The following is a 27,183-nucleotide window of genomic DNA, read 5'->3' as shown; positions in this document are numbered from 1 at the left end:
GCAACATTTTTCCAGTCTTCAACTGTCTAATTTTGGTGAGCTCGTGCAAATTGTAGCCTCTTTTTCCTATTTGTAGTGGAGATGAGTGGTACCCAGTGGGGTCTTCTGCTGTTGTAGCCCATCCGTAGCTGTTGTAGCTGTTGTGCGTGTTGTGGCTTCACAAATGCTTTGCTGCATACCTCGGTTGCAACGAGTGGTTATTTCAGTCAAAGTTGCTCTTCTATCAGCTTGAATCAGTCGGCCCATTCTCCTCTGACCTCTAGCATCAACAAGGCATTTTCGCCCACAGGACTGCCGCATACTGAATGTTTTTCCCTTTGCACACCATTCTTTGTAAACCCTAGAAATGGTTGTGTGTGAAAATCCCAGTAACTGAGCAGATTGTGAAATACTCAGACCGGCCCGTCTGGCACCAACAACCATGCCACGCTCAAAATTGCTTAAATCACCTTTCTTTCCCATTCTGACATTCAGTTTGGAGTTCAGGAGATTGTCTTGGCCAGGACCACACCCCTAAATGCATTGAAGCAACTGCCATGTGATTGGTTGATTAGATAATTGCATTAATGAGAAATTGAACAGGTGTTCCTAATAATCCTTTAGGTGAGTGTGTATTGCTATGGTGGGATAGAATTAAAACTCACTGTTAAACAAAGATTGATGCTAAAAACAACTATATGCTGTATTATAAATGACAGAGAATGACCGTCATGTCGTACTTTTACTTTTGTACCAAGCAACCAGTATCATCCATCCATCCATCCATCCATCCATCCACCTCATAACCACTTATCCTGGAGCCTACGTCAAGCCTGTCAGTCCATCACAGGGATTGCACACACACTCACAATCACACACTCTGGGCAATTTAAAGGCACCAGTCGGCCTAAATGCAAGCCTTTGGACTGTGGGAGGAAACTGGAGAACTTGGAGGTAGCGCTTTGACACACGGAGAGCGCCGGAAGCGGCAGACTAGGAGCGAAGGTGAGCGCTTCCCACGGAGCCACCCTGCCCCCCCTCCCCCGGCCCACCATCATCTCTCTCTTATTTTGTTGCTGACTTACAGTCAAAAGACGCAAAATCTTTTCTGCCCCAGATTTCTATCTGCGGCGGAAAAGCAAGCAAAACAAAACTAACCAGTATGTGCCTTTTGTAAAATGTATCGTAATGGGTTTTATGCTTTGAAGTTGCAAAGGCTTTCCCTCAGCTGGGCTTCTGACTTTCATAATGGTTTTGTAGATTTGCTACAGTCTCATGGCAACGCAAACTGTTTAGGATGTGTAAAGGGAATGCAAAAAAAAAATCTGCAATCTATATCTTGTAACTTCCACTTTAGCTCGTACTTATTTATCAGATTGATCACAGGAACAAAGCGCCAGCCAAATGCATTTCACTGGCATGTAAATTAGCTACTAAACAAATATGTAACTGAATGCAATCTGCTACTTAACAAATATGTTACTTGGCGTATACATCTCCTGCTTAAATGTGTGCTTACGGTTGCAGTGTGTTTAACAAACAAGCGCTCAGCAGGCTTTCATCGCTAATACTACCCACCCCATACGCTTTCCCGTCTGGATCTCCGGGATCGTATCTAAACCACGCCGCGAGTGTGTCGTGTTGTTATGCACGCATCGATCCTCTTTCATCCTCGGGGCGCTTTTAAAGCAACAAAAATGCATAGTTGTAAAGAATTCTGGAGCAGAATGAAGGATTATTTTCCTGTTTGATAACCATCTGTCCTGGGTGCATCCCAGGCCCTTAGTCAAACATGAACACATGCCGTTTGCAACATCACCCCAGTTGAGAAAGACAGGAATGGCTCTCGGTAAAAGATTGGTAGAAAATGTCACCCCACTGACGCTGTAAGTGTTAGATGCAGTCTCGTCTCCATACTTCCCACGGTGACAGCATGCAGTAGGAAACAGCTGCTTCCATTCAGAACAGCTTGTACTTTGTGCACTAAGACCGCTACAGTCTTTTTTATGAGGCCATGAGATTTGCTAATGAGTATCTGCTCGGAACCACAGTACCTCATTATAATACAGAAGCTTTAAGCACCCACCTTAAGATGCACTCTATAAACGTTCTGGAAGTCAGTTCCTGTCGTGATGTCTGGGAAATTTTGTTTCAGTTCTGGCTAACTTGTTGCATGATATGGATAAGAGTAAAACGAGACACCATTATCTCTGAGAGTAGCTAAACCTGAAATGCTTCCTGAAGTAAATATATAACCAAAATTCAGTATGATAAAGCACAATATAGTAGCACGACCTTATTAACAAGATAAAAATGCATCCTATTTTAAAAGCACAACACTAAGAAAAGGATTTTGTTTTTTGTTAAATATTTTGTGCTCATTATAAAACAAACTGTTAAATGCTCAAGTGGGATCCCACTTTCTGTGTTGTTATTTCATTGCCCGAATGAAAAAATGTTTATCATGATAAATAGGTTGCATCTGTTCAACCTTTCTTGTCTTGGGGTTTATTCACCGTGAAACATTACTCAGCTTTATCCTACTTTAATGTGCTGTAAAGTTACTCTCTGCGATATGAGTGACAGTGATTTCCATTTTTTATTTTTTTACCTTTTTATCTTGAATTGACCCTATGAATTTTTATTAACCTGTTATGATTTTTAGCCACTCTGGTGGTCTTCATGGAGATTTTTAAAATGATCTCACATGCTGGAAGAAGATGTCAAAACTGTTTGGAAAGGAAAAGGTCTTCCAGAAATATTTTGTTGGTCATGATGTCCTCAAGCAGCATCACGAAAACATTACTGGCCAACATTAAGATGGATATGTCGAAAAATGACGCAATGAAACATTTCTGTTGGCTCACTGGAATCTTTTTCTTTCTACTTCAACTTTAACAAGGAACCTATCCAATGATGGCCGCTTTTGCCTCCTAATGTGGACATTGCATTGTCGTTAAACAGATTCATCGCTCACACTGCTACGGCCTTATTCGGCTGGTGCTTTTCTACTAAATTTTGACTACAGTGGTACCTCAGAACTCGAACTTAATCCGTTCAGAAGTTCAAGTTCTGATCAAATTTTCCCCATAAGAAAAAATTGAAAACCAATTAATTGGTTCCTGGCCCCAAATCTAAGCACATTTATCAAAACAGTAATTTGTAAAGTAAGAAAATAAATGTATCCAAACAACGTGTAAAGTAAAAAAAAAAACCTGTCCTGCCCCGATCATCTGCTCCTTCCGTGTGCCACGCCCCCTCGTTAACACCATGTGGAATCCCCGTGTGATCAGCTGTTTCTGGTTGTTTTAATTAGCCCTCTGTATTTAGTCCGCATTTCAGTTTGTTTCCCCAGTCCGGTCATTGTATTGTCCGTCTGCGTTTTGCCTGCCTTACCTGTAATTAAACCCCGTATTCCCCGATACCCTGACGTCTGTGCCTTTGTCTCCGTTCTGTCCCCGCTTGGCACGACAATATTATTATAATTAAATATATTAATGGCTTATTATTAATATTAAAATAATGAATAAGAAATCTTTATTTTTAAATGCATTTTATTATATAATAATAATTACTGTCACTGTCTATCATTGTCTAAATGTATTTTTTACTGTCTAAATATATGTATTCATATATGTATGTATTCATATATGTATTCAGCTAGTGTAAACATGCACGATGCTATCATAGCGAAAGTGAGGCCGAGACTGAAGCGTTACCCTTTCTTTCCGCTAAGAGACGTGCTGCGTGACTCATTTCCCCACGCGTACAAGTTGTCTTAGGTCGGTGTTCACAGTTTGACTTCTGAAATTCAGATCGAGCTCTAGGTAATTTGGTTGGTTCAACCTTTAAGAAATTCGAGTTCTAATGAGTTCGAGAACTGAGGTACCACTGTATACGAGTGAGGAATGCTGACTGAGACCGAACATGGGAGACGATTACCCACAATCCCGCAGCGAGAGAGAGAGAAGAACCATCGGCTCAGTTGTGATCACGTGATGCCCGGCAGACAAAGCATATACATAATACTCGTCTTGCAAAACACTCGCAAACCAAGTTACTCGCAATCCGAGGTTTGACTGTATATACATATTCAGATCTTTCTAAGACTTCTTGAAGACACTTGGCACTTAATTTTTTAGATGAGAAAGTGTATAACAAGCATAACAGAAGAAGGAAGTCATGTGTACAGGATGACAGATGGCTGCCGGTCTCCAATGGAAACACTCAGGCTGACATTTATGTGATTGTTTCACTGTACAGGATAGGGTTCACAGCCGCAGGTGAGGAACAAACCAGGAATACGCCGGTATCTTTGTTCTCATAACTCATTGCCCTTTTCCTGTTTTATTCATACCCGCTGGCCTGAGATTCGAGAAACACTGGCTTACGCAAGCAAGGCCTGCGTGCAGAATATCAAAGAGCTCTTAATGCATTGTAGGGGAAAAAAAAGGCAGAGGTGGTGATGACAAGCGCTTCAGGGCACGCTGTGCCGGGGCATTCATCACGGGTGTGTTTTCTTTTAGCCACGGGTGTTTGCTTATACACCTCAACCAGCTTTAGGGTTACAGAATTGCTGGAAACTCTAGAATCCTTGTCGCCAGATCTGTAGGAAAATTAGCTGAACATTCATTTTCCTGGAAGCCAGCCTTTCCTGCGCAAAATCCCCTGCGAAAAATGCCTCCTGACACGTGAAGTGTGGGCAGATGACGCCAGACAGCACAAATCACGCAAAAGCGATGACAAACCCTCCTCTGGACTGTTTTTGTTCTTTTTGAAGAATGTTTAAATAAATATCATGCTCAGTTATTTTGCATAATGACACACCCATTCAAACCTCATAAATCCCATTTCTGCAGTCTTTGCAGAACGTCTGTACAATCTACCATGCAATCTATCATCTCTCGACTGAAAGGTGTACCTAGGAAGATGCTTTCCTTGAATCTGCATGCAAGTCGAATCATTGCAGACTTAAAGACAGCTGATAGGAATCTGCTGAGCGTATGCGTTTTTCAAGTGTACACAATGCATTTGAACATCGTAAGTTTTAGCAGACCTCATTTACATTGCTTTGTAGCTCAAGGACATCTTACCAGAAAAAAAATGCAAATCTATACTTGTTCCTGATTGGTTAAATATCTTAAATCCCTCTGTAAGCAAAATATTTTGCCCGCCCGGATTCTTCACTACACTGCCGCTGTGTGCTCAGTGTTATTCTAGTAATATCTGAAAACTGAACAGCACAGAGCATATTTTGCATCGGGTATGGAACATTCTAGCATGTGTCTTTTAGAACCGCGAGTGAACAAGATAATCACAGAGTTTTCACAATGCCTGACAATATGATTGCAGTTTGTACATGGATATGTGTCCTTTTCAAGTGGAACTGTAATGCTATGGAGTGCTACATTGTTTTATTTGTTGTACAAGGACAAAGTGTCACAGGGGCAGTTCAGTTGAAGCATAAATTATACTTAATTACTTTCTGTATTTTTAAATGTATTATTTTAGGTCTCCAGCGCTTTAGACATTAATACTTTTAGAGTAACTGGAGGACAGGTGGCCACAAAGGCAGAATATATGTGATTTAGATGCAACATAGCTACCTTTAAAGAAACAGTATCAGGAAAAAAATAGTATGTAGTCAACCAAGACATACATAACCAATAATTAAGGAATGTGACTATGTGCCCCTAATGCATGGGGTATCCTCAACTTGTTTTATTCTGCTCTTGTGATGTAGCGCATCCACTGTAAACTAGAAAATTTTCCACAGAACTCGACTTATTGGCTTGCTGACATCATTCCAGCCTTTGCTTTTGACTGAACTGCAATTAATACTTAAGATTAAAGTTCAATTAAACTTGCATTAAAAGTTAAAGTTTTCTATTACATTGGGGGGCACAACTATTTATCACTTGAAGATAGAAGCTTATATAATTTAATGCATAAATAATCCAAGGGAAAATAACAGTGAATCCTTGCATTTTAATACATGACGCAGACATCATTTGTTGTACAAAACAACAAGTCCTATACACTTCAATTCCTAACGCATTCCGTCTATGCTAGTGGCATAATGTTCAAAGGAATATCTCGATTTTTCAGGCCCACAGATTTTACAGGCCCTTGGTTGACATGACATTTCCGAAGGATAGTGTCCCGGCTACACACCACCGCGTCTTTCGAAATTCGAAAGCAGAGAAATCCCAGTATTTTTCTCCTGTACTGTCATCCATCATCCTGATGAGTAAATTAAGCAAACGCCCTCAGTGCTCCATGGAGTTCAACGAGCTTTCGTACCTCCGTACCAACTCCTGTCATAGTTATCGTAGGATTCAATGGCAATAATCATTTTGCCATTGTGTCCACAGCTCTGATCAGTAAGAGCTATATTCCAGGTGTGATGTGCGTCAGTCGGCTCATTGCTCTCGCAGAATCACGCTGGCTGAGATAATGTGAGCGAGAAGCTTTAATCACCATGCAGGGCATCTGTGCGGACATCCGCTGGCCTTCCAGAAGTAATAGTGAACAGGTGGCAGACTGACACAATGTCCCTCTCCCCAATGCTCTCCTCGCAGTCAGGTCTTTCTATGCCAAACAAATAGAAACTGAATGCATGGATGAGTTTGTGTGAAGGAAGATCAGGTATGCTAAAACACTGACTTCGGAAACTCATTCGTTTTCCCTAAAGTTACTGTCATTCGTATTTAAGCATCACAAACTTAAGATAAAATAAGCAAATAGCTACCACACACACTCACACATATATACCATGTGGCTTAGAGGACCAAGCCTCTGTGACTGCGATCAGAAGGTCATCGGTTCAAGCCTGGCCTCAGCAGACTGTCACATGTCCATTGGCCCTTGAGCGAGGCCCTTAACCCCCAGCATGGGCCCTTGAGCGAGGCCCTTAACCCCCAGCATGGGCCCTTGAGCGAGGCCCTTTGCCCCCAGCACCGTGGGCACCACTTCGGGTGGCTGCCCTTCACTGCCAAGCTTGCTCTCTCTACATCATGGAGTTCAAGATGTGGTAGGCAAAAAGAGAATTTCCCCATGGGGATCGATAAAGCATTATTATATAGATATGTTACATATTACAACAGCTGCTTACTTTTTAATGTACATCTTTAGACGTATCCAAACTGTGCATTACTGTACGTAGGAGAAAAAGCACAACAAGTGATGTAGTGATGTAATAACCAGGGTGGAGCTGATTATTTTTATATAACCTCACACCTCAAAGTGGTTTATTCTGCTTGTACTCTAAACCATTAAAACACAATTATATAGAACCGTTATTAAGCTGCTGCAACTACCTGTGATGCTACATGAAAATATATTACACATCTCTTCATATTCATAGTACATGAGCAATTTCAACTTCCTGTAAGTCATATGCAAAACAATAACTGAAATACGTGACTGCTGATCAGTGGGACAACCTCTCGCTTCCAACAATGGCACGTTCATGCCCTGACAAACATATATTATTGAAAAAGTATTAAAGTGAAATTGCGACCAGCTCTGTTGTACTGCTGCAGTTGTTTGGTTTCAGGCATCCTTGTAATGGTGCTATTCTTATATCACGCAAATTTATGCATAAAAGGCATTCGAGCAATTCCTCTGGTTTATTATGCAATTTGACCTTCCGGATCATCATCCCTCATCAGTGTGGTGGGTGGGGGGTGGGGGGGGGGATTAGCAAGTACCCATTACTGATGTCTGTGAAGTCGGTTAAAATATTGACACCCGCCCTCCTGGTCTGACGGGGTTTATTTGAGTCACCTGATTGGCTGATCTAGTCAACATCTTGTTTCCCTATTAAAGGAACAAAGGGGTCAAAGTCATCTGGTGGAATTTTTTTTTATATAAACATCACACTGCCGTTCACATGCAGATGGCAGCAGTTTGCTTTTTTGTTTCCCATTTCTTTTCTTTCACTGCTCATCCAGTACACTGTCACAGAGAGTCTGCAGTTAACACAGGAAGCACATACGGCCGTGCGGGATGGCTGTCACCAGCCAATCACTCACAGAGATGGGGAGGGGGTGGGGCTGGGCTGACCTCAGGTCGCCGCACTGGAAGCCTAAAGCGGGGGGGAAGCCAGGGGATCTATCAAAAAGTGCGCCTCTAACTTTCTACAGAACTAATACGGACTATGAAAAGATATCAAATAAACCACAATTCATTCATAATACAGCAAATGTATAGTATCACAGATATGTTTTTGCTTTTTTCTGGTTTGTGCAAAAAAGCCAGCCTGCACACCACCAAGGTGAATTGGTTTAGTCTTAACTCTTGGTTGACAGTGCTGGGGGATGGGTAATGTATTGATGGGTAATGTACTGATGGGTAATGTACTGATGAGTACTGTACTGATGAGTAATGTACTGATGGGTAATGTACTGATAGGCAATGTACTGATGGGTAATGTACTGATGGGTACTGTACTGATGAGTAATGTACTGATGGGTAATGTATTGATGGGCAATGTACTGATGGGTAATGTACTGATGGGTAATGTACTGATGAGTAATGTACTGATGGGTACTGTACTGATGGGTAATGTATTGATGGGTAATGTATTGATGGGCAATGTACTGATGGGTAATGTACTGATGAGTAATGTACTGATGAGTAATGTACTGATGGGTAATGTATTGATGGGCAATGTACTGATGGGTAATGTACTGATGGGTAATGTACTGATGAGTAATGTACTGATGGGTACTGTACTGATGGGTAATGTATTGATGGGTAATGTATTGATGCTTGAGTGCCAGATTAACGCAAACGGACAAGAAAAGGTCTAACCCATCACACAGTTTAGAAAAAGGAAAAAAGAAAATGAGTAATAGTGTAGGATAATAATGGAAAAACTTAATTATGTTTTTTATTTACTTTTTATATACTACAATTTATTTCTATTTGTTACTTGTTTTTATGAATCTTGTTTTTTATATATATTTTTTATTTATATCGATATTAATTTGTATCTTTCAAAATGCCTCAATAAAAATGACAGTTAGTGCTGAATGGTGCTTTTTTTATAGTATATTAAGCATAATGCCTGTGGTTTACTGCTAAGAAGGTGCCTTGACACACATCTAGTTGAAACACTTCACATATACCGTACTAAGCACTCTGTTTAATTGTTCAAACCATCTCAAATTTACATATCAGGTAGCAGAAGAGTCAAGTGCTCAGTGCACACTTCAGCACAACGTTCTTAAGCTAGTTGAACCATGAGGAACAGATGCCTTGGATTCCCAGTATCTCAAGAGCTGCTCCCCTCTTCAAATGCTTTTTATGTGGAACCTTCAGAAGAGCTTAGGATTCTCTCTTTAACTCGCGATACGCAGGTATTGTCAAACATGACTCTTTACACTTTGGTGATAAAAAATAGCATTTTGGCAGACATCTGGCTGCTGAAAAGTACCACTGAGATTCAACTGATGAATCTAAGTCCCTGTAAAGAACCTCCTCTTATTCACCCATAATTACAGGAATGAGCCAGTGAGCTAATGGTATTCTCTACACTAAGGGTGGCCAATCTTATCCGAAAAGGGTCGGTGTGTATGCAGGTCTTTGGGATAACCTTTAGGTCAGCTGTTCAAACCCAGGTGTGAGGACTCTTCAGCCAATCAGTCCTCTAATTAGTAATCTTAGAAATTAGAAATCCCACATACCCAACAGCCAAGATTGCTCACCCCTGCTCTACAGCCAATGCAGTATATAAACCTGTTTTTTAATGGTCAGATACTTAAAATAATAGTTCCATGAAACCCACATACTTCGATGGTTGAAACATTCACCCAGTGCAATGTACAGAAGGAAGGGTTGCAGTTCTTTTATGCACACTATCTGAGATGTAAACCCATAAACTTTATATTGCAAACACACTACTTTACTTGTTGAGCTACAGGAGTCACGATCTTACAAAGCATTTATCAAACCTGGGGTCACAGTAGCCTGAAGTCTATTCTAGGAGGCATAGGGCATGAGACAGGGAACAGCCTGTATGAGATCCTAATCCACCACAGGGCACGAGGCAGGGAACAGCCTGTATGAGATCCTAATCCACCACAGGGCACGAGGCAGGGGACAGCCTGTATGAGATCCTAATCCACCACAGGGCACGAGGCAGGGAACAGCCTGTATGAGATCCTAATCCACCACAGGGCACGAGGCAGGGAACAGCCTGTATGAGATCCTAATCCACCACAGGGCACGAGGCAGGGAACAGCCTGTATGAGATCCTAATCCATCACAGGGCACGAGGCAGGGAACAGCCTGTATGAGATCCTAATACACCACAGGGCACGAGGCAGGGAACAGCCTGTATGAGATCCTAATCCATCACAGGGGACGAGGCAGGGAACAGCCTGCTTGGAATGCTAATCCATCACAGGGCACAAGCACACACCAGAATCCCATTATAGGCAATTTAGAGAGAGCATTTCACCAAACAACAAGTTTGTTTGCACTGTGGGAGGAAATCGGCATGAGTAGACCTTGCAAACTCTGCACACAAAGTGCAGGGGCAGCATCTGAATCCCAAATTCAGGAGGCAAGAGACTACAGAGCTATGAACTAAGCGAACATGCTAACCCCCTGCGAAAAAAATAAAATGGAGGATTGTAAACACTAATGAGAAATGCAATGTGCATTGCTGAAGTTTAGCATCAAGGACTGAGACTGCAGACAGTGACATTGTATTCAACACATTATTGTATTGTAGCATTTCGCAAGTGCATTTTCCCCAATTTTGAAATACAAGAAAAAAGATCTAATAAAAATTTCTTTAAAATGGGGGGAAAAACCTGGTAAAGGTTGCCAAGAAATGAAAAATAAACATTCTGCCTCAGCAATGCTTTCATTACTCAGTCAAATTGAATCTGGAGACAGCCATCAATAATCTGACCTGTGCCAAGAACTCAGCTGGGAAATTAAATGGCGTCTATGTAAGGGTAATGGGATTATTAGCTTTGTCTGCGCGTTTCAAGATGTTTGAGGCCCTGGTTCCCTGCCCTTACTATAATTTCCCTCTGATTTTCCTGCTAGTACATAAACAGCTGTCCCTGTCGACGGTAAAATGCCATTCTGCTTCAGAGCAGTGTAACAGAGACTAGATATTATACATCCCAAGATGACAGTACCTCGAGAGCTATCGTTTGGGATTCAGCTCCTCCTTTAAATTTAAACCTGACAGTCAGTGATCTCTGTTCTACAATAAAACATTAAGGTATCGTTTTCACTCCTATTATGAAGCAAAGGTAACTCCGCTGCCATGATACCGTGTGATATCCTGCATGCTATGTAGGTACCCTCAACTTCAACTTAACCTTTACGCGAAAGACCTTAATTACCACATTGGCTGTCAGTTGCATCTGTGAAATCTCCTTGACATATGAAGCTGCAGTCAATACATCTCTGCTATCCAAGGAGAAGGACCAGACAGAGTGCATTCACTTGGCAATCACTGGGAGAAATAAAGTATTGATTGTGGTGGGGTGGGAAACACCAACCAGCACCCTCCCACAGTTTGGCTTAGACTGGTTGACACTACACCCTCCTCCTAGGTCTGATCCATCGTTTCCCTGTCATTCAGTGTTGACTTCGCCTTGGATTCAACTTTGCCAAGCAGGTACCTTTAGAAGGTAATGATCTGTCTGTTCAACAGGTGTTTAGAGCAGGAGTGAAACAGTTTGTGGTACAGAAACATTACAGCATCCATCTATCCGTCTCTGTTTCATAAACACTTATCCAGGTCCGGGTTATGGACTAGACTAGAGCTTATAGAGCAGAAGGCAGGGGGCACCGTAGATGGTATGATGTTCCATTAAATGTCACACGCTCACGGAGACACATCACACACTATATGCGATTCATAGCTGTGTGTTGGAGAACATGCAGACTCTACAAATGAAAATCAAGCCTCCAGCCTTGGCATGGGTGAGGCCACACTGATACCCTAAAGCCTACTGCACAGCCCAAATAGCTCATTATTCTATATAAGTTTCCTAACTTTGACAGCCTCTGTATCAAGCTCAGTGCCACACAGGTAATCTATGTATCTTAAATAAATAAAATAAAAAATTAGCACATTGCAAATATAATATTTGTGATTTTTGCTGGGAATAAGTCAGAAAAACTCAACAAAAAGCTAGTCATCCAAAAATTAACTACAAAAAGGGAAAGATTGTCACGATGTACCTTAAAATCAGAAATAATGCTGATTTCACAACATTCCTGTTTTTTTTATTTTATTGTGGAACCACAACAGTTCCATCTTCCAGTCTTGACGCTCATAGTTTTCCTTTCCCATGGGACCTAATTATTCTGATTGGCCGTAGGTCTTTTGACTGAACAAGAAAATCGTTCATTCTGTACAGTCACAGCTTTAATCTGGTTTCCATGACATCTTGTTTTGGTACATGTTATTTCCGTTTAAAGTGTATATGAGTCTACCCAGGCGTGCGTGTTGTTTTAATTAGAGCTTGCCGATGTCTTTTTGACAGCATATTTTTGCATCCGTCCTGATGCAAGTTTCATCCAGACTTTCAACGAATAGCATCCTGATTAAAGAGCAGAAGTAGGAAGGTGAAGATACAGCATGAATCACTCTTTTGATTCTTGGATATTCTCCTCTGCACGTTTGCTGAGGTTATAGCAAAAAGACAAAATTCTAGTTACGTCGATGTACCATAGCAAACATTTTTCATGGGTATATTTCTATCCTGAGCCAGTCCTGTTTTCAGTAAAATTTGTAATTTAATTAATAGGTTTATTCTAAGGGTATCAGAATGAACAAAGCACGAAGGTTCAACTTTAGCAGGTTTTCAGCACACCCTTAGAGAAAGATGAGTTATACCGAAATGACCTGATCAATCACAAGTACTTAATAAATCATTACAGATACCGTGCATCTTCTGATTTGTGTTGTTACTTTTCTTACATGCATGCTGTATGCCTTTCATCCATAGCTCGATATGCTGTGTCTCTTATAACATTTTATTCGATCCAAATATCAGCTGATATTAGATTATCTGGGTTTATGTGAATTTGATCTTATTTCACCATATCTGGTGATTGTGTATAAGTGGAAGATACATAAAACATTAAAAACGCAATATAAGCTCCAAATCTGCTGTTTGGGGTCCAGTGCTGATTTCTCTCCTTGTTAAGCTCCATATCTGCCGTATCATAAGACCTTATCAACATCAGGTAAATGATAGGTCTGGCTGCACCGCTGGACGTCTGTCCTCTACCATTCCTCCACCATCACATAAATGCCTGAGATTATCTAACACAGGAAGCAGGGTCTGAATTCAACTAGCCTTCCAAGAAACTATACACTCACCTCTACACATTTTAAAAATAACTATTCCCTTTATTATTGTTTTGTAATATTTGCATCATAGTATATGAGGTTTGGCCATTCTTAATTCTCAAGTTTCACAGCTGCTTATCCATAATAATTTTAGATATATTTGAATTTTACAATTATCTGATATCCATAATTCCGTTTGATGCCACTCATGTCAGTAATGGATTTCAAAGATATATTTTCTTGGGCCTGAATGGATTTTTTACTGCTGCCCCATATATCTTTAAATTGTTATTAGACGTTCTTTCTGTAATGATGATGGCTTAACTTAGATATTATGAAGTATATAGTCAATGTACCCTCCTTCTTTTCAATAACACCCTTTGATGATTCCTCTTCAGTTCCTGTCCTGAATATCTGATGAAAATTATGTGCTATAGATAAGGTCTGCGGCAACACATTTTTATTCAGTGACAAAATTAGTGAAAAGGACCATTCTTCCCCAGATATGCATGTATTTCTGTAAGACACGAACAAGGCAATTAATGTGGTTATCACGTGACAGCTCATTGATAATTTGCTAAGGGAAAAAAAGGCTGTAATGTGATTTAATGAACATGCTGTACATTGCCACCTGATGATGATGTGGAAAATATTATACATGGCTCTGCAGCTTTACAATGTTGTTTCCATTATGCGGAGTAACAGACGGTTCTGAAATCATCATCCACTGAAGCTCAAGGGATCTGTGTTATAAAGAGTTGTGCCACCGTATATTTCAATGTCATACATCTTCACAAAGCCCAAAGGATGGGTGTTATATATTTTCATGTTGCCTTTTCGGAGTACCATACTCACATTCAAACCGCATTGACCCTAATAGTCCCCTTGGTAGGACATTTAGTAAATGAGACCCAGCGGGACAGCTACATTACATTTATGAGTTTTAAAATTGTTATTAGTCACCCAACCCTCACCAGTGAAAGGTTCCCTTGACCTTTAATGGTAAAAAGTTCAAATATTTATAGAGATGTCTGTCTGAGAGCTGAGTAATAATCTGTCAATCTTTTACATCCAAGGTGACAGGCAGTCTTGGTTTTCAAGATAACCCTCATGAGGATATGGTCAGCAATGGCTACCATAAGGCCAATATTAATTATGCACCCCTGTTCTTAGATAACATCCTATTATACTCTGACAAAAATCACTATCTAGCGTGAACTTTTAAAATACATCCATCAAATATAAAGGGTAGTGATTACCATAGTTGAAAAATAAATGAAATAGTATCGTAACTGTACTTCAGGTCTTTGTTACCATTGTCCAAGTCTCTTAGAACATTTTTGCCTATTTCCACTAAGAACGCACACTTCCATAGCCTGTACAGGCAGTCACCTAACATATTTAGTGATGCTATGATTGTAATAATGCCCAGTGATACAATAGCCTCCCATTCAAAGTGTCCTCTGCCTGGCGCCCAGCGCTTAATGGCTCCAGGCCTGCTTTAATAACCCTGCACCGGGCAAGGAATTATGGAGGGTGGATGGATGGATGGATGGAAGGATGGATGGATGGATGATTGCAATAGCTTTGTTCCCAGATGTTTGCCTCAGTTGCTTGTTGTGCTGTGTGGCCCACCTCCATGTCCTTCCACATCTCCTTCAAATAATGAAAAACTGCACGGGCAAACTTGATGAACACTGGGTCTTGCACAGGGGATACAGACACAATCTCAACTATGGCCATAAGTTGGTGAGACACACAGACCTGCTGATTTCATATTGTGTAGCTCCAGAGACACACAGAGCTGCATAATAAACCCATGAAATAAAGCACAGAGGACCAAGTAAAGCAGTTTTGGAGATATTGCATATTATTTGCAATTTTTGCTTTATTGCTAAATTACACTCACATATTGAATTTTTATAGCTACAGTCTCCAGCAGAGGTACAGTATCTACTGTAAACGCACTAAAAAGTTTTCACTTTTTAAATCATGTTCGACTTACAGCACATAGTTTAAAAGAGTTTTAGAAGTTTGTGGTAAAAGCTGACTAGCCAGATGTTAATGACAGGCAAAATAAAAATGGCTACTTTCGTTGTACAAAAAAAGGAAACACCTTACATTAGTGTTTATCTTCCTAACATTCCCATGTTTTCACCTCTGTTTCCTTTAACTTTGCGAACATCGGGTATTTGAAATAAAACCTTCAGCTAGCCAGCGTGTATGTAAGACACAGGAGCAGTGTATGAATTAGGCTACAGAGCAGGAAAGGTCCTCTATGTTATCTAAGCACTGGAGCTTTTTCCAACTGATTGCCCAGCAAGCATCCACACAATGAATTCATTATCATGAAAATAAACATTTATTCAAGCGATAACAAGGTCATAGTCTACCATTTAACAGAGATGAAGGAGAAAGTTATGGATATTTGGTATTATGAACACAGAAGAGAATAAATAAATAATTGGTTTTCAGCACAGCGAGTGCAGACTGATTCAGAGTGGCATTAATGCAAAGGTCGACACATATCAGAGGTCATTTTAGTCCTATATGACACCAGTCCCTCCTCAGGAAAGTGGAGGGCCAGTAATGTGTTACTTACTTGTGAAACCTATACTCAGTGCTGCCAAACTCATCGCCACCGGGATACGAATCTGAAGAAAACCTGCTTTTCAAAGGTGTACTCTTTACCCAAAGGCAGAACCAAGGGACACTGGCAAGTTTGTTTCAACTGCAATTTCCCATCAGGAGTAAAGCCATACAGCCAAGGTGAGCTCACACCTACGGGAAAGTAAAAAGTGTAATCCAAGCTATAGGTTTGAAAATGTGCACGTTGTTGTGAAAACAATGTTGTTTCTGTGAGAATCTCTCAGGAGAGGAGATGACATAGCAGAGGAGGGTGATGTGGGAACAGGGTGTAGAAGTTCTCATTGTAGAGATACAGAACAGGGGCTCATCACATCGTACATTCTGACATGGACTTCGAAGAATAATAATGGATTATGTGAGTCAGCACAAGCACTGCGGTCTGCTCACATTTACCGGAGGCAAAAGAAAATTAGAAAAACTAATCTTTATAGGGAATACGGACTCGTGCAACAACACCGAGGTAGAAGGGAACAAGACACCCCCTCTCCCATCCACCCCCACTAAGAAGACCACTTTTGCCTTTTCTCAAACCTACTCTTTGGGGTGTCTTCCAGGGCCCAAAAAAAATGCTTTTCAGTTTTTCAAAGTGACAGAATAGAAGAGCCTCACGGGACTCCATAAAAGCTAAAATTCCCCTGGCGTCTAGATCACTCCCACTTCCCCGGAAACACGATGAAAAGCCAAAAAGGAGACGACGGCCGACTGGCAGCATTACGGGTTTTAATGATTCGCAAGCTACCTCCCTCTGTGCTTCAGAACATCATCTCCAAAACCAAGTGCCATTTAATACACAGGATGAAGGAAGAGAAGGACATCGTTAGGCTCACTGCTCCCATTGGTTCATGGCACCAAAATCTGGGGGAGATGCCCCCCAAACTGCTTCATGGAGAATGAGGTTACCATGGACGACCATCTCAATTCCTCTAAGTGAATAGACGAGATCATAACATTTTTGACTCGGGTTTTATGTTGTAACCAATGTTATTATTGGTAAAGTGATTTACAGGCCTTGTCACTGAAAAGAAAGAAACTATGACAGTAGTACTATGATAGTAGGTAGATTAGTAAATTGAATTACAATCCATTGCATTGCCTTTCACATTCGTATAATGACTGGATTTCTTTTCATAGAAAATTTTATATAACATCTAAAGTCAGTCAGGAAATTGCAAGGACCTTCTCATCACTAATAAAATAAAGACACGACAGCCTCGTCTTTCATCAGCGACAGACCTCCATTAACATCACACACATCATATCCTCGGGTAAATTACATTTAACATGGCATCATAAAAATTTAAATCTATATCCAAGAAATGATGTTGTACTTCCTATCACTGAAACATCATGATGTTGTATCAATGTTGTGTGTGTGCCTATATATATATATATATATATATATATATATATATATATATATATATATGCATATATATATATATATATATATATATATATATATATATATATTTATATATATATTTATATATATAAAACAATAGATTTAAAATAGGCCCACAATCTAAATCATATGTTTTTAGAGAGAAATCCTTCTTAAATGTGCATAAATATTTCTTGTAAATATAATATTAAGAAATAGAAGGATCTAGAAGGATGGAAGAAAACAGCCTTTACAAAGGCAAAACCGAGGATTTAATACAGTCCTTCAAGGCTGAGAATGAAAATGTGACTGAAAGCTTATGAAAAGAAACTACTCCCCCCCCCCTACATTTTGCTACAAGCAGAATTAATACCTTTCAAAAATAACAATTCATTTGCAACACACGATTTAAGTACTAAGTAATACCATAAAAATGCAATTATATTTTGGGGGACATTCCTAAGCAATTTCAATATAGTCTATCTTCAACTTTGAGCTTTCAGTACATTACATGTTAACTGGAAATGAGAAAAATACTTTTTCTGATTTCTAACTGAAGAACCAACATTGGGAAAATTTTACTTGAGGGGGCACAAGTAACTTAGTAACTCAGTTACTACTCAAGTACAAATCATGAACAAATATAGTAACTGTAAGAAATGTGCCGGGTCGGTTCCTTGCTGGGGGCATCTTCAACAGGATCCGTGATCATTTGCTCACCTACCAGTAACCAGAGCAGTCTGGTTTTACGCCTAATAGAATCTACCATGAACCGCATCCTAGCACTGAGGGTTCTCATTTAGCGCTAAACGCAAATATTGACAGAGTTTCTTAGCAGCCTTTGTCAACTTTCATAAAGCGTTCGGCTCAGTTGATCGTCACCCTGTGGAACATCCAGAGACTTTGCGGAATCCCCTCTGAAGTTGCTGGACGTCATGGCCGGCCTGTACACTGGTACTATGAGTGCTGTGCAGAGTGGAGTCAGAACTTCTGCGTTCTTCCAAGTTGATTCTGGGGTTCGTCAGGGGTGTGCTCTTGCTCCTACTCTGTTCAGTGCTTGTATGGACTGGGGGTTAGGCAGGGTTGTGGGGTCCAGCAGCAGTGGGGTATCTGCTGATGAAGAAAGATTGTCTGATCTTAACTTTACTGATGATGCTGTGATCTTCATGGAGTCAAAGGAGATTCTGATATGGGCTCTTGAGAGACTGAGCAAGGAGTCTGCGAGTCTGGGCTTGCCAGTGCCCTGGATTAAAAACCAAGATCCAGGCCTTTAATGACCCCTTGGGCACAGCCATCAGCAGTGTCTGTCTGTGGAGAGGATGTTAGCCAGATAGTCACTTACCTCGGCTGTGACGTTCGTGTCTATGGTGACTCTTCCTGTGAAGTCGGTAGATGGATTGAGAGTCCATGGGGGGTCACGAGGTCACTGGAATGGGGTGTGGTGCTCCAAATATCTTTGTAACAGGATGTAGGTCCAAGTCTTTAGAGTCCTGGTGCTCCCTGTCTCGCTGTATGGCTGTGAGACATGGACACTATCCAGTGACCTGAGATGAAGACTGGACTCCTTCGGTACTGTGTCTCTTCCGAGAATCCTTGGGTACCAATGGTTTGATTTTGTATTGAATGAGCGGTTGGTCAGGGAGTCCAGAATGAGGCACATAACCTGCATTGTGAGGGAGCGTCAGTTACGGCACTACGGCCATGTGGTGCGTTTCCCTGAGGGCGATCCGGATCGCAGGATCCCCATTGCTGAGGACCTGAGCGGCTGGACCAGGCCGAGGGGACGCCCACGTAACACCTGGCTGTGGAACATAGACGGCCATTTCCACAAGCTGGGACTGGACCGTGTGTCGGCTTGGGGGGGGCACCAACTGGGATCCCGAGGTGTTTCATCATGTGGTGGGTGTGGCAACACGCCGTACCAGTACATGATCCCCCACCTGACCTGACCTGACCTATGAAATAAACGAACCGTTATGATTGACTAATGATGAACGAACATGGGATCAGTACGCAAATAACACTTTTCTGGTTTAATAGTTTCTTGTTAGTTAATACATTAAGTATTAGTGTACTGCTACATTATTTGTGCCCCCTCAAGTAAAGTGTTACTCAAAAATCGATGAAGATGCTGTGGTTTTCAGAAAGGCCAGGCATCGAAAAGGGAATGTAGTTAACATATATAAAAATATATTCTGTCCATCAAAATAGAAAATATTCTCCAATATCCTAGATCCATTCTCAGTATCTCATAAATAGACTACATTCATTGTCGAAAGACAAAGCCTTTTACATAGAAGAAAAACTTCCAGTTAATGCTGGACGATAAAATGATCTCAAAAAGGGATCTCAATAAAATGTATGTCCATAACAATTATAAGCTTTTGGCTTTTACTGGATAAGAACAGATCACACAGTAGGAATAAATGTCACAACAGCCAGTCAACCTGCAGTTTTTTGGGCTGCACATCTAAGTACATGATCAGTTCCCACCACAAAGCATTGCTGGAGCATCTGGCAGTAACGGGATCTCTGGAAAAAAAAAATGAGGTGAGGAGCTCGAGTGCAACGGTGAAGGTGAACCTGCATTATCCTCAATAGATGAGGAAATTGTTGACAAAAAAAAAACAATGCTACATCAATTATATGGAAGCGATATTGATATTTTTAAAAGCGACAAAGTGCAGATTAAGACAGTATGAAAAATATGTTGCCAGGCAGTGCCAACCAAGATGGGAAATAAAACAAAACCTTTTCCATCACCTGAAAAGGTATCTTACCAGTAACCGCACTGACAGTATGAAAATTACGGGCCCATGTTAGTCCGTACACAAGTTTTAGCAGCACTAATGGGGTTTGTACTAACAACAAATAATCATGTTGCACAGTTAAATGTTTGCCTTATGTTATTCTAAATTACAGTGTTTATATTTTGCATTTTTTGCCCAGATTGCTATCTCTAAAACATTTCTTTGCATAACCAGATTTACTCAGATTTCTATTTCTAAAACAAAATATTTATGTAATTGCATTTTTGTTTAAGTTCAGAACTTTAGAATGTACTTCATTATTCTGAACCCTCTTTTTTCTTCAGGCTTCAGTCATTATCAGGACACTCTTCAAACTGACAGCATGTTCAAAATTATATATTGTGATAAATGTCGATATTAATCAATATCGTGATTATATTTTTTGCCATATCACCCAGAAATCGGCAGCATGGTGGCACAGTTGTTAGGTCTGCTGCCTCCCAGCAAGAAGGTACTGGGTTTGGTCCCGGGTCCATTCTGTGTGGAGTTTACACGCTCTCCCTGTTTTGTGGGCAGTGGTGGCTTAATGGTTAGGGACGCGCACTTTAATTGAAAGATTGCTGGTTTGAATCCCCGACCAGCAAGTTACCACTGAGGTACCCTGAGCAAGGTACCACCCCCAAGCACTGCTCCCCAGGCGCTGAATTAGCTGCCCCCTGCTAGGAGAAGGAGTCAAAGACGGCTCCTTAGGCCCTTAAACCTTCTTCCATTACTCATGGGTGCAAGTCTTGAGCTATTAACACCAGGTTATGAGTCTTTATACATTGGCCTTGGATGCAAGCAATTTCTGAAAGGTAGTCCTGCCATGAATCATGACTGCCATGAGTCATATATATAAATGCTAATTAGCAGTATGTGTCAGCTATAAAATGGATATGACAATCAGCATGTTTATATTTGAGTCATATAAACCCCCTTTTGGGGGTGGGTCACAGAGACTCCAGTCCTGTGGTAACTTTTGTGCCATTTGGCAACAAGTATATGGCTATCCCTCTCCTCTTGTGGCTATCCCTGTCCTCCTGTGGCTATCCCTCTCCTCCTGTGGCTATCCCTCTCCTCTTGTGGCTATCCCTGTCCTCCTGTGGCTATCCCTGTCCTCCTGTGGCTATCCCTGTCCTCCTGTGGCTATCCCTGTCCTCTTGTGGCTATCCCTGTTACCCAGCCGAGGTCCTCTTCACCATGGCCATGTTTTCTCTATGACTATTGACATTGTTCCCCTTGACACATTGAATCATTTTACAGTTTTTTTGTCACAGGTGCACCTGCATTTGCATTATTTAGACTCTTTGGAACCCTGTCACTTAAATATAAACATGCTGATTGTCATATCCATTTTATAGCTGACACATACTGCTAATTAGCATTTATATATATGACTCACTTCCCAATCTTCTCATAGACTTGTTTATAAATGCATTTTAACTGCAATCTCTATGTTAGGTAATAATTTATAAATTAATATTATGGTGGTATGGGTTACAGATGTATAATTGCAGTTAAAGTTTATTATCGCTGCGGTATTTTCCTGGTACTGCTCGGAATGCCGAGCAACTCCCACCGGTGCCGCCTTCCCGGCAAGGTGCACCCCCGGGAGCTATTGCCGGTCTATTGCATGAACCATTGCCGTTACTTTAATTGCCTATTTGGCATACCATATACATAAAGACTAAGGGGTGCTCTGAAAGCGATTACTCTCCGTTATTGGTAGGGCACGTAAGGTATGTTTTGGACTTCTAACATACATACACAGATAAATAACAAACAGATAGGCTATATAGGCCTGTGTACGTGTGTGTATGTGTGTGTTGGGTCGTCATTAGCCAGATTGCCCATGGGTTTCGTTAAAAAAAAACATACACATCATAGTTAATGACAATTGTTGCACTGTGAGAACCTTTTGGAAATCTCTCAGCCTTCAGATTTTATATTATATAATACTCACATGAAGTCTCCCAGCACAAATGTTATTGCTACTTACATAAAAGAAAAAACAAATCATTTGCGATTTTCAATTACGGGTACCTACAGTACAGGTGTTTTCAGTCTAATATTTAATGCATTGTTGTCGTAGTTTTATTTTTTTTAACAATGTAAAGGAAATTTTGCTGAGAATCAAATACTATTGAATCAAATGGTATTTTAGCGAAGAAATTAAGTAGTACCTCTGACCGGTGAGACACAAGTTAAGATCAATGACCAAGATTAGTCGGGCGCCCACAAATACCCGTAAAAGTTTCTAATCTGGTTCCTTTTTCAAAATCAAATACCATAGAATCCTTTAATAGTCATACTGACCATTACACTAATTATTTTACAGAGATAATGTGGTTCTCCATCGTTTACATGCTCAGGAAAGCAAAGGACACTTTATCCGCCAAAGTCTTGCGTAGTAAGGAATGCACGGATACGTAGACATAAAGGGTTTGTCAGCCTGGCGTTTTATGCTCTCTGGACAACAGCAATGTTCCTGTCACCAAACATTTATACAAGAGAAGAGGTGAACATCTTTTCTCCTTTTTCGAAAATAATTTAAAGTGGAAACAACCGGATTCTTTAATTTCTCATATGTTCCTAATTCCTACTGCCACGGGATCATTTAGCCCAACTAAGAGTTGACAAAAGCTCTTAGTTATTAAGTCAACGAAGGTAGCGGTAGTAATGACACTGGGGTTAGGAGTCGTAGTAGAAATAATAATAATAATAATAATAATAATAATAATAATAATAATAATAATATCCTTACCTTTTCAGAAACACATATAGCATGTCATATAGATGACTTTTCTTTGTAATTAGTCTTTTTAAGTTACAATAAGTCAGAGTTCTTTGTAGAATATAACCTTCATCCAAGTACAGCCTTCTTGGTAGAATTAAAAGTCCTTCACATTAATAGATTATATTCATTTTAAACTATGCGAGTACAAGCCCAGTGCGCAGCATCTAGGTAAAGAAAGAAGTCTCGTGGCACCTCAAATCCACGTGTTTTCTAAAAAAACATACTGGGAAAATATATTCGGAAACCACCTAAACCTAGCGTCCTGAAGATGACAAGATCCTTCCATCCTTAACTCTCCCGAAGCACAATTTGATTGGCACCATTCGCCCGTCCCCTTTTCGTAAAGCCTCCCGTTTGTGCCTATTGATTGGTTTAAACTCGGTCTTGCCAGTCCATGTTAAATTCATAATTCTGATTCCCTTCTTTCCAGACGGCCGATTTCGTCGCGGTGAGGCATCCCATCTCTTGCAATGTTACTTCATAAGGAAATCATAGGCAATTCTGCTCAGCGAAGGAAACCATTTAATATTAATTTTAGCCCTGCGTGCACTGCAACCAATGTTTGGTTCCATTGAAGCTGAATGATGCAAAAACAGCATGGACTATTTAATGTTGTATCTGAACAGTCTGGCTGATAAACGACAAGGACTGCATGGTGACAAAAATCACACGTGTCTTATTTGGATCCGTCTTTCCCCATAACGACGTGACATAGCATCCGAATGGGGGTTTTGTTCTTCTTTGAGTGTTTCATGTATAGCGGTTGAACGTCTTTCAGTACCCACGGCACGATCTTGCTCTCCTCGAAGCATCAGAGACAACATGCATACAAAACAGCTGACTCAATCCAAGAGCAACACATCTAGATAAGAAAGCCGGAGACTGCAGTCGGAATGTACATGTAAGACTGGACCAAGCTGATTAGGGGCGGCGTACTCACAAAGATACCTTTTTTCAAACCTCATTCACTCTGTTAACCGCTGGTAATTAGAGAAGAAAACAAATCCGCTCCAGATTTTACCACCGGTCTTTATCATATATAAAATCACAATATACAAATATGAATATCAGTATTCATACGTATATATATATATTCTGAATGAATACGTGGATGCCAAGAAACGTATTATAACATTCGAGACGAACAAGGGGCTTGTAAAGCCAAATGTTTTTTTCCCCCATGCATTTAATAACACTGGCACGTTAATTACAACAACCACGGCATTCATAAAAAAAAACCTCATTGAAGTCAATTTTACAATGTAATATTACAGACAAATCTGACCAATACGAAGAACGTTTTTTTTCAATGAGACACCAGCTAACACATCTTTCACTGCAAACACGTGAATTACATGTTTGCGTTAAACTTTGAAACAACTCTCCCTCCTCTGTTACGCATTCGGCTTCAGTAAATTCACCATCAATGCACGTTAATTGCAACATAAACGCCAAATTATTAAATAAAGAGATGGATGGATGGATGGATTCCAACAAATTGGAAATTAAAATCTGACTTATCTTGTAACCGTTACAGAAGGATGGATGGAAGGAAGGATGGATGAATGGACTGAAGCACTAAAATCTGTTGTTAAATAAAGGTGTGTACAATCTTTCTTATTCAATCATCAGTCTGCTTCTAAAAGCAATTATTGTTTGCGACAACAGGCATTGAAAGAGACATATATAAATGTCATATATAGTATATAAATGCATAAATACGTTGGTCTTAATAAGCAAAACAGCAAATATCTCACAAGAATTGCAATATTTGTTATAGTTATTAGAGAAAAATATCTCATTGGATATTTCACCAGACTTACAGTATTTAAGTAGTGTATATATAATATTTTAAATTATACTTGGAACCCTTGTACTTTGTAACATTCATGGCAATAGGAGGAAATTAATTGATGAAACTATCTCTTTGGTTTATGTATTCTGAGAGGACAGGATCACACCAGGTTCTGTTATACTACTAAGGAATTATCTTATGATCATATTTTTCAAGGTAAGTATGGAAATGCTTCCTTTGTAGATTAGGAATATCTTCACTGGTAACAGTCCTGCGTATTGTTCATATTGCTTAAGTTGCATTTTGTAATATAGGCCCTTTAATACTAGGGAAGAAGGGATACAAGGCTAGCTGTGTGTGTGTGTGTGTGTGTGTGTACACCACAGCTTGAAGCTTGGAAATCTGTGAGTGAGCAGACAATATTCATTTACGGTGGTATTTACCAGGCACACACATTCATTACTAATTTGTCTTTGCTGAAACAACAACGGAGTATTGTAAGGTCATCGTAATACGGCATAGCTCTGTTCATCCTTGGTCTTAAATGAAATAATCTGTGCCATTTAAGAGGCAGTCCTGTGACATAATTTACCTGTATAATTTACCTGGGATTTAACATGAGCTGCTTTATGAACAAATAAATATGAACACGCATTGTTGGTTCCCAGAGGTTATACTCTGTATTGCCTGCTGTGAAGTCTGGACACTTTCTCAAAATCAGTATAGGAGGGAAGTTGCCTACGTGTTCGTTACTCTTGAGACAATACCTCTATTTATGCACTTCTGTGGCATGCAGTCATTCTTCACCATGGCAATGCGTACATGTAGGCCTATCTTTAAATAATTGTAAAATTAATATTAAAAGAATAATTTCTAAACATGCCTCTACCAAAGGAGTCATCAGTCGGAATGATGTTACATTTAAGCAGTTACAGAAGTTGCTGATTTATCAGGAATACAAATATTTAGACTCTTGTTTCTCAAAATTACATAGTAGTCATACATTTTGTCAGTGGAAAATTGTTTATTAGTATTTTCCCACGAACATAATTCAATCATCAGTCGACCTCATTTTGAGATACACTGGGAAACCCCTATCACTACATTACATTCAGATATACACTTTAATTTAGAAATACAAAAGACGTGACGTGATAGGAGAGAAACATTTTATGGTTGGAGGCGAACTCTAGCGGCAAATGAAGTTGTCTGCTAGTCATGGTGCTAACATTGTAACGACAGACCATGCATACTTATACATTGGCAATCGGCTATATTTCTGTGCGAAATGCATTATTATTTCACTGGAAAATAAAAGCTTTGTAAGTATATGAGGTATTGCCTTACCACAGGAATGCAAAAAAATATTTTCATCAAGCAATTTTTAAACTAATGTTTCTCCTTTTAGGAGACTTCAATTGCAAACTGTTAATTTCAACTGTTACACGGAACGCCCGTCCACCGTATAAAACTATCCTTACTGCATTTTAAATTAGGCGATTATAAGCGCGTCGTTATATACAATCTTGCCGCATGTAACGGAGAAAATGTTTTCATACTTCCGGTTAGCTTTGCACAAGTGTGCTGCATGTTTAACTTATTCGTCAATATAATATTTTAAATAGCTGTGACACATCAGCTAAAGCTGGATCTCGACTTAAAACGAACCACACATTAATGTACCCCATACAGATTCTGCTCTACATCCGAATCATTTAGGTGAAATAATGAACTAAAGCATTACCCTTGTCCTTTTCTGTAGCTCATATGCAATCCGAAGAACAAGTATGACATGCCCAGTACCGTAATTTTACATGGCTTACCTTTTTAAATGTGAAGTGATTGGAGTTGCCATGTCTTTCCAGACTCTGTGTCACTCCAAACCCTAATACATGTTCAAGGAGACCTACAAATATCAATGTGAAATCCAGGGTTTCAGTCAGTGTGAGATTGCTGAGAGGTGCAGCCCCTCACTGCGTCAAGCGCAAACCTCAAAGATCCATTAAATAGGATGTGATTAATTCAAGGGAAAATCCTGGTTGAAAGCCCAGTTGTTCTCATTCCAGTTCACTCCATATACATTGGTGTTCCCCAAGCCGCTTTATTCGTTAATGGGGATGCAAGCCTGTTTTATCGTTAACTAACGTGTCTTTTTGTTGCAGTGATAAATAGAGAACTTTACTGTAAGGCGACGCTATTTAGGTTGAGTCTGGCATGTTAAATATCGTAACCAGCTGGTGTGACCGAGTCGAGCATTAAATGTCATATATTTACAGATCGTTCGAATTCAGTTGTGGACCTGTTTGTTTGAGTACACGTTTACAACATTAACCCACCATTACGATACAAACAGATCAGGTCACTTAAAGTACGACCAGAATAACATGCGTGCGAACTAGTTCTCAAGATGATTTTGATGTCGTGAGATAGTCGGTATAATTCCAGAAAAGTTTCATT

At 40.1% G+C, this 27,183-nt stretch overlaps 1 protein-coding gene across 3 annotated transcripts in view; it reads right to left on the bottom strand.

The window, feature by feature from the left end:
- Window positions 1–26,675, bottom strand: part of LOC111845467 (protein ELFN1-like) — a 114,335-nt gene extending 87,660 nt beyond the window's left edge. For 2 of the 3 annotated variants that reach the window (XM_023814906.2, XM_023814904.2), the window contains exon 1: window positions 26,550–26,675. The gene's annotated coding sequence lies outside the window, so the exon portion shown is untranslated. Of the gene's footprint in view, window positions 1–22,898; window positions 23,546–26,549 lie in introns of those variants that run through there. The other variant, XM_023814905.2, reaches the window with a different exon arrangement.
- Between the last annotated feature and the right edge of the window lie 508 nt (window positions 26,676–27,183).

This window comes from Paramormyrops kingsleyae, chromosome 5 (assembly GCF_048594095.1).
Source record: "Paramormyrops kingsleyae isolate MSU_618 chromosome 5, PKINGS_0.4, whole genome shotgun sequence".
NCBI lineage: Eukaryota > Metazoa > Chordata > Actinopteri > Osteoglossiformes > Mormyridae > Paramormyrops > Paramormyrops kingsleyae.
This window is presented reverse-complemented; position numbering and strand designations above follow the sequence as displayed.